Source organism: Pongo abelii, chromosome 1, assembly GCF_028885655.2.
Source record: "Pongo abelii isolate AG06213 chromosome 1, NHGRI_mPonAbe1-v2.0_pri, whole genome shotgun sequence".
Lineage (NCBI taxonomy): Eukaryota > Metazoa > Chordata > Mammalia > Primates > Hominidae > Pongo > Pongo abelii.
Genome location: NC_071985.2, coordinates 63,300,978 through 63,317,098, shown reverse-complemented (window position 1 = coordinate 63,317,098; position 16,121 = coordinate 63,300,978). Strand labels below are relative to the sequence as shown.

At 39.8% G+C, this 16,121-nt stretch overlaps 1 long non-coding RNA gene across 1 annotated transcript in view; it reads left to right on the top strand.

Moving 5' to 3' along the window:
* LOC103890431 (uncharacterized) overlaps positions 1 to 16,121 on the top strand; it is a 165,250-nt gene that overhangs the window by 48,053 nt on the left and 101,076 nt on the right. The window contains exon 4 of the long non-coding RNA XR_008511022.1: positions 8,472 to 8,578. This is a non-coding gene — a long non-coding RNA (uncharacterized LOC103890431). The remainder of the gene's footprint in view (positions 1 to 8,471; positions 8,579 to 16,121) is intronic.

The following is a 16,121-nucleotide window of genomic DNA, read 5'->3' as shown; positions in this document are numbered from 1 at the left end:
AGTTAGCAATTTGTCTAACCTTTATTCAAGGTTCTTAGCTTCCTTGAATTGGTTTAGAACATGCACCTTTAGCTTGGAGGAGTTTGCGTTTACTCACCTTCTGAAGCCTACTTCTGCCAATTCATCAAGCTCATTCTCCATCTAGTTTTGTTCCTTTGCTGGTGAGGAGTTGTGATCCTTTGGAGAAGAAGAGGCATTCTGGTTTTTGGAATTTTCAGCCTTTTTGCACTGGTTTCTCCCCATTATCATGGATTTATATACCTTTGGTCTTTGATATTGGTGACCTTCAGATATGGTTTCTGAGTGAACGTCCTTTTTATTGATGTTTATGTTGATGCTATTCCTTTCTGTTTGTTAGTTTTCCTTCTATCAGTCAGGCCACTGTGTTGCAGGTCTGCTGGAGTTTCCTCGAGGTCCACTCCAGGCCCTGTTTGCCTGGGTATCATCAGTGGAGGCTGCAGAACAGCAAAGATTGCTGCCTGTTCCTTCCTCTGGAAACTTTATCCCAGAGGGGCACCCACCAGACGCCAGCCAGAGCTCTCCTATATGAGGTGTCTGTCAACCCCTGCTGGGAGATGTCTCCCAGTCAGGAGACAAGGTGGTCAGGGACCCATTTGAGGAGGCAGTCTGACCCTTAGCAGAGCTCGAACGCTGTGCTGGGAGATCCACTGCACAGAGCCAGCAGGCAGGAATGAAGTCTGCTGAAGCTCTGCCCACAGCCACCCTTTCCTCCAGGGTACTGTGTCCCAGGGAGATGGGAATTTTATCTGGAAGCCCCTGACTGGGGCTGCTGCCTTTTTTTCAAAGACACGCTGTCTAGATAGGAGGAATCTAGAGAGGCAGTCTGTCTACAGCGGCTTTGCTGAGCTGCAGAGGGCTCCACCCAGTTTTAACTTCCCCATGGATTTGTTTACACTGTGAGGGGAAAACCACTTACTGAAGCCTCAGTAATGGCGACACCCTTCCCCCACCAAGCTCGAGCATCCCAGGTAGACTTCAGATTCCGGTGCTGGCAGCGAGAATTTCAAGCCAGTAGATCGTTTCTTGCTGGGCTATGTGGGGGTGTTATCCGCTGAGCTAGACCACTTGGCTCCTTGGCTTCAGCCCCCTTTCCAGGGGAGTGTCACTTCTGTCTCGCTGGCATTCCAGGCACCACTGGGATATGAAAATAACTCCTGAAACTAGCTCTGTGTCTGCCCAAATGGCTGCCCAATTTTGTGCTTGAAACCCAGGGACCTGTTGGCATACGCACCTGAGGGAATCTCCTGGTCTGCGGTTTGCAAAGACCATGGGAAAAGCATAGTATTTGGGCCTGGGTGCACCATTCCTCATGGCACAGTCCCTCACGGCTTCCCTTGGCTAGGGGAGGGTGTTTTTCCCTCAATGTTTTTGATGTTTATGGATGTGTGACAGTGTATGTACATTGAAGGATTAGGTATTTATTTTAGTCTTCACCATCCAGCTTTGTGCCTGCTTTTTTTCAGAGGGCCTTCCATGGTTCTAAGCAGACTGATGGTTGTGTTCCCTGAACCTGTGACCAATGCAGCTGTCTCAGCAAAAGGAAACACTCTTAGCTTGCCACAAGTCTCACAAGGACTCTGTGGTTGATACGGCTTTCCAGCACAGATGGACTGGGAAAGACCCAAGGAATGTACTGGGCCTGTAAGGGAATACTGTTCAGGGACCTGAGTCTCAAAAACTATACCAGTGGCCCAGCAGGCATGCCTCTCAGCAGGTCTCTCCACTGGCAGGATGGGTCTCAGGCTGTAGCTAGAGGGGCTGGAGTTGAGATTGGCCCCTTCAGGATCTGCTGTGGGGAGGAGCCTAGTTGGCCTGTCTTACTGGCTTAGATGAGTGTGCATCACCCAGCAGATACCTGCACAAGCAGGGTGGTTTCTTGACTGCAATAGGAAGAGCTGGAGCTGAGACTGGGCCCTTTGGGATCTATTGTGGAATGGAGGCTGCCTTGTCTATCACATAGTCTTAGACAAGTCTGTGCCTCTCAGCAGGTCCCTGCACAGACAGGATAGTTGCCAGACTGCAGTAAGAGGGGCTGTAACTGAGGCTGGGCCCTCTTCAGATCTGTTGTGAGATGGAAGCTGGAGAGCTCAGTCTCCTTGGCTCAGAGGGGCACACATCTCCCAGCAGGACCCTGACGAGGCCAGATAATTCCTCAAGTGCAGCAGGACAGGCTGGAGCTGAGAATAGGCCACTTCAGGATCAGCTGTGGGCTGGAAGTTGGTGACGTTGTCAGGCTCCCTCTGGGTCCTTGTGTGAGCGGCTCTGAGCTGGGATCTCACCTTAGTGGGGTTAGAGCAGAGCCATGAGCTAACTTTCAGATTCACTGCTGAGACCTCTGTCAGAGGGCAGACAAGCCTTTACGTCAAGGCACCAATGTGCAAGATTCATTCTGGACTCCTTAACGGATTGGTTTTGGGTCCAGGCTTAAGGCCAAATGGGGCTGTAGCTAAGCTCCTTAAAGGACTGGGCCAATTCCAGGCTTGAACTTTGGAGCAAGATTGCCAGATTAGCTACCTGGGTGTTGGTGTGCATTTTCTAAACCACCCTCCTAAGTCTTGGGTTCCACCAGGGTTTTATAGACTCCTACTCAAAGCCTAAGATTCCTTCAGAGACACTTTTGACCATAGATTAGTGCAGAATTCTTGTTGTTGTTGGGGGATGTAAGTAGGTTACCTTCTATTTTGCTGTCTTGCTATTCAAACTTTTTTTTTTTTTTTCAGACAGTGTTCCACTCTGTCACCCAGGCTGGAGTTCAGTGGTGTGATCTTGGCTCACTGAAACCTCTGCCTCCCAGGTTCAAGAAATTCTACCTCAGCCTCCTGAGTAGCTGAGATTACAGGTGCCCGCCACCATGCCCAGCTAATTTTTGTATTTTTAGTAGAAATGGGGTTTCACCATGTTGGCCAGGCTGGTCGCTATTCAAACATTTTTTTTAAAGACAGCATCTTGAAAATAAAAAAGGTCTCACCTCCCAGAGTAAGTGAGATATACTTTAATTGGTATTCAGAACGTACCAAAGAAAAAATCATGAACACATTCTCTCCAAGACACTGTTTAAATTGGTAAAGGAAAACAAAGATTTAAAATTCAAATCTTCAGAAGAAAGTCCACCTTCAACATCCTTCTTATGGCTCTCTTTGGCAGGACTCCTGTTTGCAGACTCAAAAATTTCTCCCCTCTCTCCTCTACAGCTACCTAAGCAGCTGAACCTAAACTTGTTCTACAAACCGCTAAATTGACAATCCCCCACAGTGGCCTTTCCTACTCCTGCTCTAATTCTCACATTCTTTTTAAATACTGCTCAGACAACAAGGGAATTTACTGGTGGCATCTTAAACCTTCTAGTTTTATTTTGAGTTGGGCGTGATAGCCAAATAATTTCCCAGGGTGACTGAGGAAACCCTAAGATTTGCTGAGGAATTCACAATGGTGTGCACAACTTATGTCCCTGGATTTTCTGATTTATACTGGCTAATAGCTTTGCTTGTAGGGCTACAATGAGCAAGCTATTGGACAAAAATGGCAAGATGAAAAAATCCTTCTGATGATTTAAATTTAGATCTTCCCCAAGATACAAAAAAAAACTTAAAAATTTGCTGACAAAATAATTAAAGCTATTCCCACAGCTTTACTAAAGCCAGTGGTTTAGAATATAATTCAGGGTGGCACTCAGAGAGAAGGCAAATGAGCTCATGATTATTATAATAGACTAGAGGTATATTCAAAGAAAATTCTTGTCTCACAAAAAAGAGTGATGCCACTAAAGTAAGCTCCATGTTTGTCAATAGTGTTGATGAAGATTTAGCCATATTGGCTAAAAGAGCATAGCTAAATTGAGAAACCATAAATACTTGGTAAGTTTGGCTAATCGATTATCTCAAACCTTAAATAGGGCCCATCAATCCAAAGCTAAATGGATAATGAATTTATAGCTGCAATAATTAACCAGTAATACAGGCTCTCAGAATTCTTCTAAAGGAGTCTAAAACTATTGCAAAAATCCTGGACATTAGGTTAAAGATTGCAAAATATTAAAAGCCAAACTGACATCTAAAATTATTTCCAAACCCTTAGATTCCCCATTAAAAGACCAAGAAGATTAGGAATGACAGGGATCCAAAAAAAAAAAAAAAAAAAAAAAAAAAAAGGCTTTCCCTGTAATACATTTGAGCTCTGAAGGCTAAGTGTCACCACTAGCAAATAATAAAAAAGTTTTCATGCTTATTGACACTAGAGCAACCCTATCAGTCTTAAACCCCACCAGAATTAATTGTCTGTTGCCTTGGACTGCAATAACTTCCCATGGCAGAAGTCTCAGATACTACCAGTTAAACACCATTATCTATTCCTTTGCCCATGAAACTACAAAATTTATGTCTTGATTATTCATTTTTACTAGTACCCCATGCACCCGCATACCTGATGAGTAGGGAACTTCTAATTAAAATAAAAGCTGCTATCCTCTTCTCAAGAGGAGGAACTTAGTCTGTCTTACTCAGAATTCTCAATCTTACCGGAAGAACCAGAAGCTTTCTATAAAATGATTACTACATAACTTTCTAACTTAGCTACTGGACCCTGTACTTATCTTCAGTCCCAGATGTCCCTTGGGCAACAGATAATGCAGACATTATATTGGCTAAATCAGATGAGCCCATAGGTGTCCAGTTAGATCTTAAAAAGCCTTTTCCCTCTCTTTCTCAACATCCTCTTCCACAACATGCCATAGAGGGTATAACCTTTATCATCAAAGGGCATTTAAAATGAGGATTGATTAGACCCTGTACTAATCCCTGTAATACCCCAATTATTCTACTCAAAAAGCCTGGAGCCTGGGCATGGTGGCTGATGCCTGTAATCCCAGCACTTTGGGAGGCTGAGGTGGGTGGATCACTTGAGGTCAGGAGTTTGAGACCAGCCTGGCCAACATAGTGAAACTCCATCTCTATTAAAAATACAAAAATTAGCCGGGTGTGGTGATGCACACCTATAATCCCAACTACAAGGGAGGCTGAAGCAGGAGAATCACTTGAACCTAGGAGGCAGATGTTGTAGTGAGCTGAGATTGTGCCACTGCACTCCAGCCTGGGCAGCAGAGTGAGACTCTGTCTCAAAAAAAAAAAAAAAGCCTGGAAATAGAAGGTGGTATTTTGGTATTTTGTCCAAGATCTTAGAGCATCAATAATAGAGTAATTCCCCATCATCTTCTTGTGCCAAATCCCCATACTCTTTTCTCTTTCATTCCTCAGGATAGTATTTTCTTTTGTGTTGTGAATCTGTGTAGTGCTTTGTTTAGCATGCCAGTATATAAAGACAGAGAATTTTTGTTTGTCTTTACATGGAAAAATCAACAATATACCTGGACTGTAATGCCTCAGGGATATACTGACAGTCCTACATACTTTTCTCAGACCCCCTTAGTAAAGATCTTAGAGATCTATCTTTTAAACATGGGTTTTCTTTGCTAAAATATGTAGATGACCTTTTAGTGTGTTCTCCTTTATATTACTAATCTTTTTAGCTGAACATGGACATAAAGTGAGTAAGAAAATACTAGAAATAACACCACCATCATTTAAGTTTCTAGGAGATTTAATATCTGCTAAAGGAAAGTGATTAGACCCAGAAAGAATAAAAGGGGTCCAGCAATTCCCCAAACTTAAAACTCCTCAATTGTTAAAAGATTTCTTGGGATTGGTTGGATATTGCTGGTAATGGATACCTGAGTTTTCTGTTTTAGCTAAATCCCTTCATTAAAGGGAAGTACTGATAAATAAAATGAATAACAGAGATAGAGGAAGTTTTTAAAAAATTTTTAAAAACATCACTCTGCTTTCCCCCTACTTTGGGATATCTTAACTATGATTTAGAATTTAATTAATATGTGTATAAAAAGTAGGCGCATACTTTGGGTATTCTAACCTAGAAATATGGCAATAGCCGGAGACCTCTTGACTATTTCTATGAGAAACTTGATTCAGTTGCTCAGTCCTTTCTATCCTCTCTCTGATACTATCTCTGCCACTTGTTTTATGGTGAAGGCAGTATCAGAGAGCATTTTGGATAAGTCTTAAACCTTTATGTTCCACATGCTGTTGAGACTCTCTTAAATTCCTAACATACTCATAATCTATCTACAAGCCCCTTCACACAATAAGTTCACTTTTCTCTCATCACATAATATAAAATTCTTTAAAATCACCAATCTTAATACTGCTGATGTTTAACCATTGGGATTACAAGACCTCTTAGAATGTGATTGTGCAGCCTATACCAATCACATAACCTGTATGAGGGTTCTCTAGAGGGACAGAACTAATAGGATAGATTCATATATAATGGGAAGTTTATTAAGAAGTATTGACTCACATGATCACAAGGTGAGGTCCCATAATAAGCTATCTGCAAGCTGAGGAAAAGGAAGCCAGTCCGAATTCCAAAGCTGAAGTCCTATGTTTGAGGGCAGGAAGCATCCAGCATGGATGAAAGATGTAGGCTGGGGGACTAAGCCAGCCTAGTCTTTTCACATTATTCTGCCTGGCTTTTATCCTGACCATGCTGGCAGCTGATTAGATGTTGCCCACCCAGATTGAGGGTGGGTCTGCCTCTCCCAGTCTACTGACTCAAATGTTAATCTCCTTTGGCAACACCCTCACAGACACACCCAGGAACAATACTTTACATCCTTCAATCCAATCGAGTTGACACTCAATATTAACCATCACATAACCATATCAAGACCTGATTTAAAATAATTACAGTTTAAAAAATGCTGATTTTGGGTGGTTTACAAATGGCTTCTGACTTAAAAAACAAGGATGGAGATTTACAAACCAGGTATGCTATAGCCTCAAAAGAACATGAAATTGAGGGTGGGACTCCTCCTTCATATATCAGTGTTTAGCAAGGTAAATTATATGAAATAATTTGGGCCTGCACTATAATATATATATGTATATATAACTACAGCACCCTTTTTTATGTGATGTCTGAACACATATATACAGATAGTTGACAGACTTTTGGTGTTGACCATAATTTTGGAATGCTTTGGAAACAGAGTGGTCTCTCTCTCTCTCTCTCTCTCACACTCTCTCTGTTTCTTATGGTCTTGTCTGAATAGAGAGGTTTTTAACTTCATCCAGACATCACGTAAAAAATGGTGCTCTAGTTAATGAATTACTAAATGCCATTCAATTACCTAAGGAAATGGCTATTAATAAGGTACCAGCCCACTGCACTAAAGATACTAAAGAGGCAAAAGGAAATGCATTAGCTTATCATAAGAGCAGCTGTGACTCCTGGTTTTGTTATAAACTAAGTGTAAATGTATGCGCCATGACCTCCCTGGCATCCTCTCTCATTATGCCCCCTAAGGAATCAATGGAAACTATAAGAAGACATACACAACAACATGCATTTGTCAATTAGATTAATAAGTGAAAGAACAAGACTATTATTTAAATACACAAAATGATCTCTGGAAAGGTCTCAACGAGAAAACCTATATTACCTAAAACGTTAGCAAAGTGTTTGTTAGAAAAACTCCATGATTTAGCTCACTGGACAGATGATAAAATGTTTGAATAAGCAAAACAATATTGGTGGGGAAAATTCTGTTCTGAGGCAGAACAGGTAAATAGCACATGTACAACCTGTCCAAAGTTTAACCTGGGAAAACCCATAAAAGTTTCAAGGGGAAAATTTGACCTACTAGAAGCCCTCTTTGAAGTATTTCTGTTGTATTTTATCCAGTTAACTCCCTTTTGACGTTACAAATATGTTTTGGTTATGGTCTGCATGTATTCAAATTGGGCAGAAGCCTTCTCTTGTCATGAAACAACTGCCATGGCAGTAGTGAAAGTGTTACTAGAAAAAATAACACCTCTTTGAGGTGTTTCTAAAGAGCTACACAGAAACCAGAGTACACATTTCATGAGACAGAGTCTCCAATTCCAACTATAGGCAAGGCATAACCTATATTTTAGTACTTTCATTGTGCATACAATCTTCAGGATTCATCTAAAGAACTAATGGAATAGTAAAAACCCAATTGGGAAAATATATGTATGATTAAATTGCTTTGCCAAACTGTTTACCATTAGTATTGATGAATCTGAGAGCTACCCCCTTAAAAAAACATCACCTAGCCTCTTGTGAGATAGTTATAGGCATACCTATGCCATCGCCTTTAGTTCATTCAGACTCCATCCTTATTAAAGAACAATACTTCAGTACTGCAAAGGACTAATCACCCAAGTGAATTGTAACTATCAACTTGTAAATGATGCTTTATGAAAGAGCTTCTAGGAGATGATGACACACTACATCATATCCTATCAGGAGACTTTGTTTATAAGAAGTATTTTATATCCAAACCTTCTCTGGAAACTTGATGAGATGAAGTTTATCAAGTGTTGTTAACTAATCTTTGTACTTCCAAATTACAGAGAATAAACTCCTGGATCCATATTTCACACCTTAAGAAAGCACTCCAACCCCCAAGGACATCAACTTCAACAGGAAAGCTGACCCTTCAACTTACCAAATCTTGAAAGTGAGTAGTTGTATAGTACAACAAGCAGAAAATTTGCTATGGAGGTTGTGTTAATTGTTGACATTTATGTGAGATTTTTGCTGCATATTTGTTAGAAAAAGCTCAACAAAATTATAATAAACAACGATTGTGTTATTAAGTTTTTTAACTGTTATATCAGTTATAAATGCTTGGAATGAAAATGCCTTAAGGAAATTAGTCAATAATGTCACATATGTTACTTTTTCTAAATGGATCTGCCATGATTGCTATAAAACTTTGTCCTTCTGCTATGACTCATGAGTAACTTCAATAACAAACTGCTTGGGAATTCCCAATGCCACAGCAGAACTAGTATATGCAAACATTATTTTTTTATTTTTTATTTTATTATTATTATACTTTAAGTTTTAAAGTACATGTGCACAATGTGCAGGTTAGTTACATATATATACATGTGCCATGCTGGTGTGCTGCACCCATTAACTCGTCATTTAGCATTAGGTATATATCCTAATGCTATTCCTCCCCCCTGCAAACATTATTTATTATCAGGGTGCACATAAAGGGAAACTAGGACAAAAACCTACCCTGTTTCAATTTGCTCTTGTTCTCTTAAGCATGGAAAAAGAATACTTGTTGCTATAACTCAACAACTAAAACTCTTGTTTCTCAGGAGAACATGCAAAAAGAAAACCAGTTTATTTGTCATTTTTGGTTTTGCAAAGGCTAATCAAAGTTGGTCTTTATGCAATTTTTCCCACTCTTAAAACTGACTGAGTGCTTATGTTTATATATTTGTCTGTGAATGGGGACCAAATCCTTTTATATGCTGGGGAAGAAAATTCCTTGACTCTTGATCATTAGCAAGTCAGTGTACTTTGGGTGCTCATGTCACTAAAATATCACATTTATCCCTCCAATAACACCTTCTTCTAGCCAGAAGGATTATATTTACCCTATTTCAAAAGGGAAACTCCTAGAGGACCTGAGGCATAAATATGTCATCTTCTGCCCAATTAGTGTTTTTTTTTTTTTTTGGCCTGGAGTAGAACATGGAGAAATATGATCATGATTAATAATTTCTCTCAAATCTTAGGCAACCTAGTTGATATGGTTTATCTCTGTGTCCCCACCCAAATCTCATCTCAAATTGTAATCCCCTTATGTTCAGGGAGGGGAGTGATTGGATTATGGGGGCTGTTTCCCCCATGCTGTTCTTGTGATAGTGAGTGAATTCTCATAAGATCTGATGGTTTTATAAATGGTACTTTTTCCTGTGTGCTCACTTCTCTCTCCTGCCACCATGTGAAGAAGGTCCTTCCTTCCCCTTCACCTTCCACCATGATTGTAAGTTTCCTGAGGCTTCTCCAGACATGTGGAACTGTGAGTCAATTAAACCGTCTTCCTTTATAGATTACACAGTCTTTGGAAGTTCTTTATAGCAGTGTGAAAACATACTAATACACTAGCCAATTCAACTCTCAAAGCTATTGCCACTCAGCAACAATCTTTAAATTCATTTGCAGCAACTGTATTAAATAACAGAATTACTCTAGATTATCTGTTGGCAGTACAGGGAAATGTTTGTGAGATAGTTAACAACTTATGTTATACTTGGGAAAATGCCTCTGAAGTAGTTGAACTGGAGCTCATTAAAATTAAAGTTTAGGCAGGTTGGCTAAGACAAGTGCCATCTATTGGTAAGCCATCCTTTGACTTATTTAGTTGTTACTAGAAAGGATATGTTCCTGGACTAGATCCCTGTTACAACTTAGGATCATTACACATTATTGTTTCTTTTTTAAAACTGTTCACTAAGTTCTTGGAAAACATTATTGTTTCTGATAATTTTGTTCATCTGTGTTTGTCTCAATGCTTAGAACAAGCACTAATGCTGCCCACTGATTTGATGTTGGCCCAGATTCCTGTAGCCTGTTCTGAACATCCAGAAGGAACTTACAGCGCCTAGAATTATAAGCTTGACTGAGTCTGTGAAATAGCTTGTAAATTCACTTCCCTGTGAGCCAGGGACCCAGAACAGATAGGCTCACTTCACCCTGGCTTTTGCAGGACAAGATGGAACTCATACAGCATTGTTTTCGTCAGTGTCTAGGGACCTATGGTGATCACAGATATTCTCTCCTGGGAGAAATATCTTGATCAAATGAGGGAAATGTGAGCTTATCAATGTTCCACGCTTGACATCAGCAATTTCGTCTTTGTCTACTGACTTCACATTAATACTGCTGATGAACTTTGAGATCTACAAAGTAACACTTCCTTCACAAATGTTTGTACTCTCAACAGTACACACTACAAAGAAACTGGTCACTATCTTTAAGAACTTTGTATATATAGCTTTTCTGACTAACTGATGCAATTTCTTCATGTTTAATCACCAAATGAAATAATCTGACAAACAGCATATGTGAACTAAATAAGTTTTTCTCAATGTAAGCCCTCTTTCCTCTTTCAGGTGGTGCAGTCTCTGGCTGCTAACTGGGTTGTAATCCCTGTTTCTGAATAAATGTTTATTTGCCTCTAACCTGTTCATTCTTCCTTTTTAGGGTTAACAAATATTATCACAATAACCTAGCAAACCATTACCAGGAGTCAGAATTATTATTTTAGCCCTCTCCTAAAAAATATACAAAGACTTTACAATACTTTAAGAATTATCATTATCTTAGCCCTCTCCTAAAAAAAAAGACTTTATGATACTTTAATCCTCCCTAAACATATGTGCTAATTTTGTCCAGAATTTTAATCGTATCCTTTTATTCAATTCCATAATTTTGACATTACTTAATATAGTAGGCTTTGTGTCTCCAGTGACATCTCATCTTGAATTATAATCCCCATAATCCCCACATGTCAAGGGAGAGACCAGGTGGAGGTGATTGGCTCATGGCGGTTTCTCAGGATAGTGAGTGAGTTCTCATGAGATCTGATGGTCTTATAAGAAGGTCTTCTCCCTTTGTCATTTTCCCTCCTGCTGCCTTGTGGAAAACGTGCCTTGCTTCCCCTTCACTTTCCTCCATGATTGTAAGTTTCCTGAGGTCTCCCCAGCCATGCTGAACTGTGAGTCAATTAAACCTCCTTTCATTATAAATTACCCAGTCTCGGCAGTTCTTTATAGCAGTGTGGAAAGGGACTAATACAGTAAATTGGTATTGTAGAGAGTGGGGTACAGCTATAAAGATGCCCAAAAATGTGGAAGTGACTTTGGAACTGGGTAACAGGCAGAGGTTGGAAAAATTTGGAGGGCTCAAAAGAAGACAGGAAAATGCAGGAAAGTTTGGAACTTCCTAGAGACTTGTTGACTGGCTTTGACAAAAATGATGATAGTGGTATGGACAATGAAGTCCAGGCTGAGGTGGTCTCAGATAGAGATGCGAAACTTGCTGGGAACTGGAATAAAGGTGACTCTTATTATGCCTTAGCAAAGAGACTGGCAGCATTTTTGCCCCTGCCCTAGAGATCTGTGGAACTTTGAATTTGAGAGAGATGATTTAGGGTATCTGGAGGAAAAAATTTCTAAACAGCAAAGCATTCAAGAAGTGACTTGGGTGCTCTTAAAAGCATTCAGTTTTATGCATCCACAAAGAGATTGTTTGAAATTGGAACTTATGTTTAAAAAGGAAGCAGAACATAAAATTTGGAAAATTTGGAAATTTGTAGGCTGACAATGCAGTAGAAAGGAAAAACCCATTTTCTGGGGAGAAATTAAAGCCAGCTGCAGAAATTTGCATAACTAATGAAGAGCCAAATATAATTGCCAACACAATAGGGAAAAAGTCTCCAGGACATGTCAGAGGTCTTCTAAACAGCCCTTCCCATTACAGGACCAGAGACCTAGGGAAAAAAATGGTTTCCTGGACCAGGCCCAGGGCCTTGCTGCTTTGTGCAGTCTTGGGACTTGGTGCCCTGGGTCCCAGCCTTGGCTAAAATAGGCCACCATGCAGCTCAGGCCATTGCTTCAGACGGTTCAATCCCCAAGCCTTGGCAGCTTACACCTGGTGTTGGGCCTATGGGTGCACAGAAGTTAAGAATTGAGGTTTGGGAACCTCCACCTGGATTTCAGAGGATGTATAAAAATACCTATATGTCCAGGTAGAAGTTTGCTGCATGGGTGAAGCCCTCATGGAGGACCTCTGCTAGGGTGGTGTGGAAGGGAAATGTGGGGTCAGGGCAGCCACACAGAGTCCTCACTGGGGCACTGCCTAGTGGAGCTGTGAGAAGAGGGCCACCATTTTCCAGACCCCAGAATGGTAGATCCACCGATAGCTTGCACTATGTGCCTGGAAAAGCTGCAGACACTCAATGTCAGCCTTTGAAGACAGCCAGGAGGAGAGCTGTGCCCTGGAAAGCCATTATGGGAGAGCTGCTCAAGGCCGTGGGAACCCACCTCTGGCATCAGTGTCACCTGTATGTGAGACATGGAGTCAAAGGAGATGATTTCAGAGCTTTAAGATTTGACTGCCCTGCTGGATTTTGGACTGGCATGGGGCCTGTACCTCCTTTGTTTTGGCCAGTTTCTCCCATTTGGAACGGTTGTATTTGCCCAATGCCTGTACCCCCATTGTATCTAGGAAGTAACTAGCTTGCTTTTGATTTTACAGGCTCATAGGCAAAAGGGACTTGCCTTGTCTCAGATGATACTTTGGACTTGAACCTTTGGGTTAATGCTGGAATGAATTAAGACTTTGGGAGCTGTTAGGAAGGCATGATTGGTTTTAAAATGTGACAGGGACATGAGATTTTGGAGAGGTCAAGAGTAGAGTAATATGGTTAGGCTTTCTGTCCCCACCCAAATCTCCATCTTGAATTACACTGTCCATAATCCCCATGTATCAAGGGAGAGACCAGGGGAGGTAATTGGATTATGGAGACAGTTTCCCTCATGCTGTTCTCAGGATACTGAGTGAGTTCTCATTAGATCTGACTATTTTATAAGGGGCTCTTCCCCTTTGTTTGGCATTCCCTTTCCTGCTGCCTTGTGAAGGAGGTGCCTTACTTCCCCTTTGCCTTCTGCCATGATTGTAAGTTTCCTGAGGCCTCCACAGCCATGCTAAACTGTGAGTCAATTAAACCTCTTTCCTTTATAAATTACCCAGCCTCAGGCAGTTCTTTATAGCAGTGTACAAACAGACTAATGCATTCATATTTAAAAATTATTATTTAGTCAATGTGTCTATTCACAAAAACATTTATCACTTTATTGGCTCATAGCTCATCATTTATTCTTGTATTTCAGATCATGCTTCTGGGTGTAATTTCTCTTCTTCCTATCTATTAATATACTGAGTATATATTATTGTACAGCTTCTCAGTTTGGGTTTGTCTAAACATCTTTATTTTGCACACTCTTGAAAGGCAGCTTGGCTGAATACATTATTCTAGGTGGACAGTTTTTTTCTCTCAACACTTTGAAGATATTTTCCCACTATCTCATAACTTTCATTTTTACTGTTGTCATTCCAACTGTTTTTTTTTTTTTTTTTGTAACTTCATGTTTCCAGGATTGGATTTTCTTTTCAATTTAACCTACTTGGAATATATTGATTTCTCTGTCTGTGAAGATTCCTGCTTTTATTGGATCTCAAAAATTGTGACATATGTCTTTAAATTATGCCTCTTCACCTTTCTGTCATTCTACTATTCTAGAACTCTGGCTAAATCTATGTTAACCTTCTCTTTCTGTCCTCTATACCTCTTTAAAATTTTCAATTTTCTTATCTCTTTGTAATGCATTCTGTGTAATTCCTCAAGACCTATCATCATTAATTCTTCCTTTAGATGTGTTTACTAGTTAGCCTATTGGTTGAGTTTTTAATTTCAACTCTTATATTTTCATTTTTAGATGTTTCATTTTCCTTCTCAAATCTGCGGATTCATAGATTTAATTGCTATCTTTGTAACAGAATCCTTTATTTCTTCAAATATTTGCTCAGAATTTTTTCTTTTTTAACCTATTTTCTTTTCTAGTTTTATTTTAATAAAAAAGCAACATCTTTTTCTTTTTTTCTTTTCTTTTTTTTCAACTTCTATTTTAAGTTCTGGGGTACATGTGCGGGATGTATAGGTTTGATATGTAGGTAGATAAGTGCCATGTTGGTTTGCTGCACAAATCAACCCATCACCTAGGTATTAAGCCCAGCATCCATTAGCTATTCTTCCTGATGCTCTCCCTTCCCCTGCTCTTCCCACAGGCCCAGTGTGTGTTGTTCCCCCACACGTGTCCATGTGTTCTAATTGTTCAGCTCCCACTTATACGTGAGAACATGCAGTGTTTGGTTTTCTGTTCCTGTGTTAGTTTGCTGAGGATAATGGCTTCCAGCTCCATCCATGTCCCTGCAATGGACATATCTCATTCCTTTTTATGGCTGCATAGTATTCCATGATGTATATGTACTCCATTTTCTTTATCCAGTCTATCACTGATGGGCATTTGGGTTGATTCCATGTCTTTACTATTGTGAATAGTGCTGCAATGAACATAGGCATGCATGTATCTTTATTAAATAATGATTTATATTCATTTGAGTATACACTCTGTAATAAGATGGCTGGGTCAAATGGTATTTCTGCTTCTAGATTTTTGTGAGAAATCACCACACTGTTTTCCACAATGGTTGAACTGATTTACACCCCCACTAACAGTGTAAAAGCATTCCTTTTTCTCTGCAACCTCACCAGCATCTGTTGTTTCTTGACTTTTTAATAATAGCCATTCTGATTGGCATGAGATGGTATCTCATTGTGGTTTTGATTTGCATTTCTCTAATAATCAGTGATGTTGAGCTTTTTTTCCTGTGTTTGTTGGCTGCATGTATGTCTTCTTTTGAGAAGTGTCTGTTTATGTCCTTTGCCCACTTTTTAATGGGGTTGTTTGTTTTTTTTCTTGTAAATTTGTTTAAGTTCCATGTAGACTCTGGATATTAGACCTTTGTCAGATGAATAGATTGCAAAAATATTCTCCCATTCTGTAGACTGTCTGTTCACTCTGATGATAGTTTCTTTTGCTGTGCAGAAGCTCTTTAGTTTAATTAGATCCCATGTGTCAATTTTTGCTTTTTTGCCATTGCTTTTGGCATTTTTGTCATGAAATATTTACCAATGCCTATGTCCTGAATGGTATTGCCTAAATTTTCTTCTAAGGTTTTTATAGTTTTGGTTTTTACATTTAAGTCATTAATCCATCTTGAGTTGATTTTTGTATATTATGTAAGGAAGGGGCCCAGTTTCAATTTTCTGTATATGGCTAGCCAGTTCTCCCAGCACCATTTATTAAATAGAAAATAATTTCCCCATTGCTTGTTTTTGTCAGGTTTGTTGAAGATCAGATGGTTGCTGGTGTGCAGTCTTATTTCTGAGTTCTCAATTCTGTTCTGTTGGTCTGTATGTCTGTTCTTATACCAGTACCATGCTGTTTTGGTTACTATAGCCTTGTAGTAAAGTAATGTGATGGCTCCAACTTTGTTCTTTTTGCTTAGGATTGTCTTGGTTATTTGGGCTCTTTTTTGGTTCCATATGAATTTTAAAATAGTTTTTCTAATTT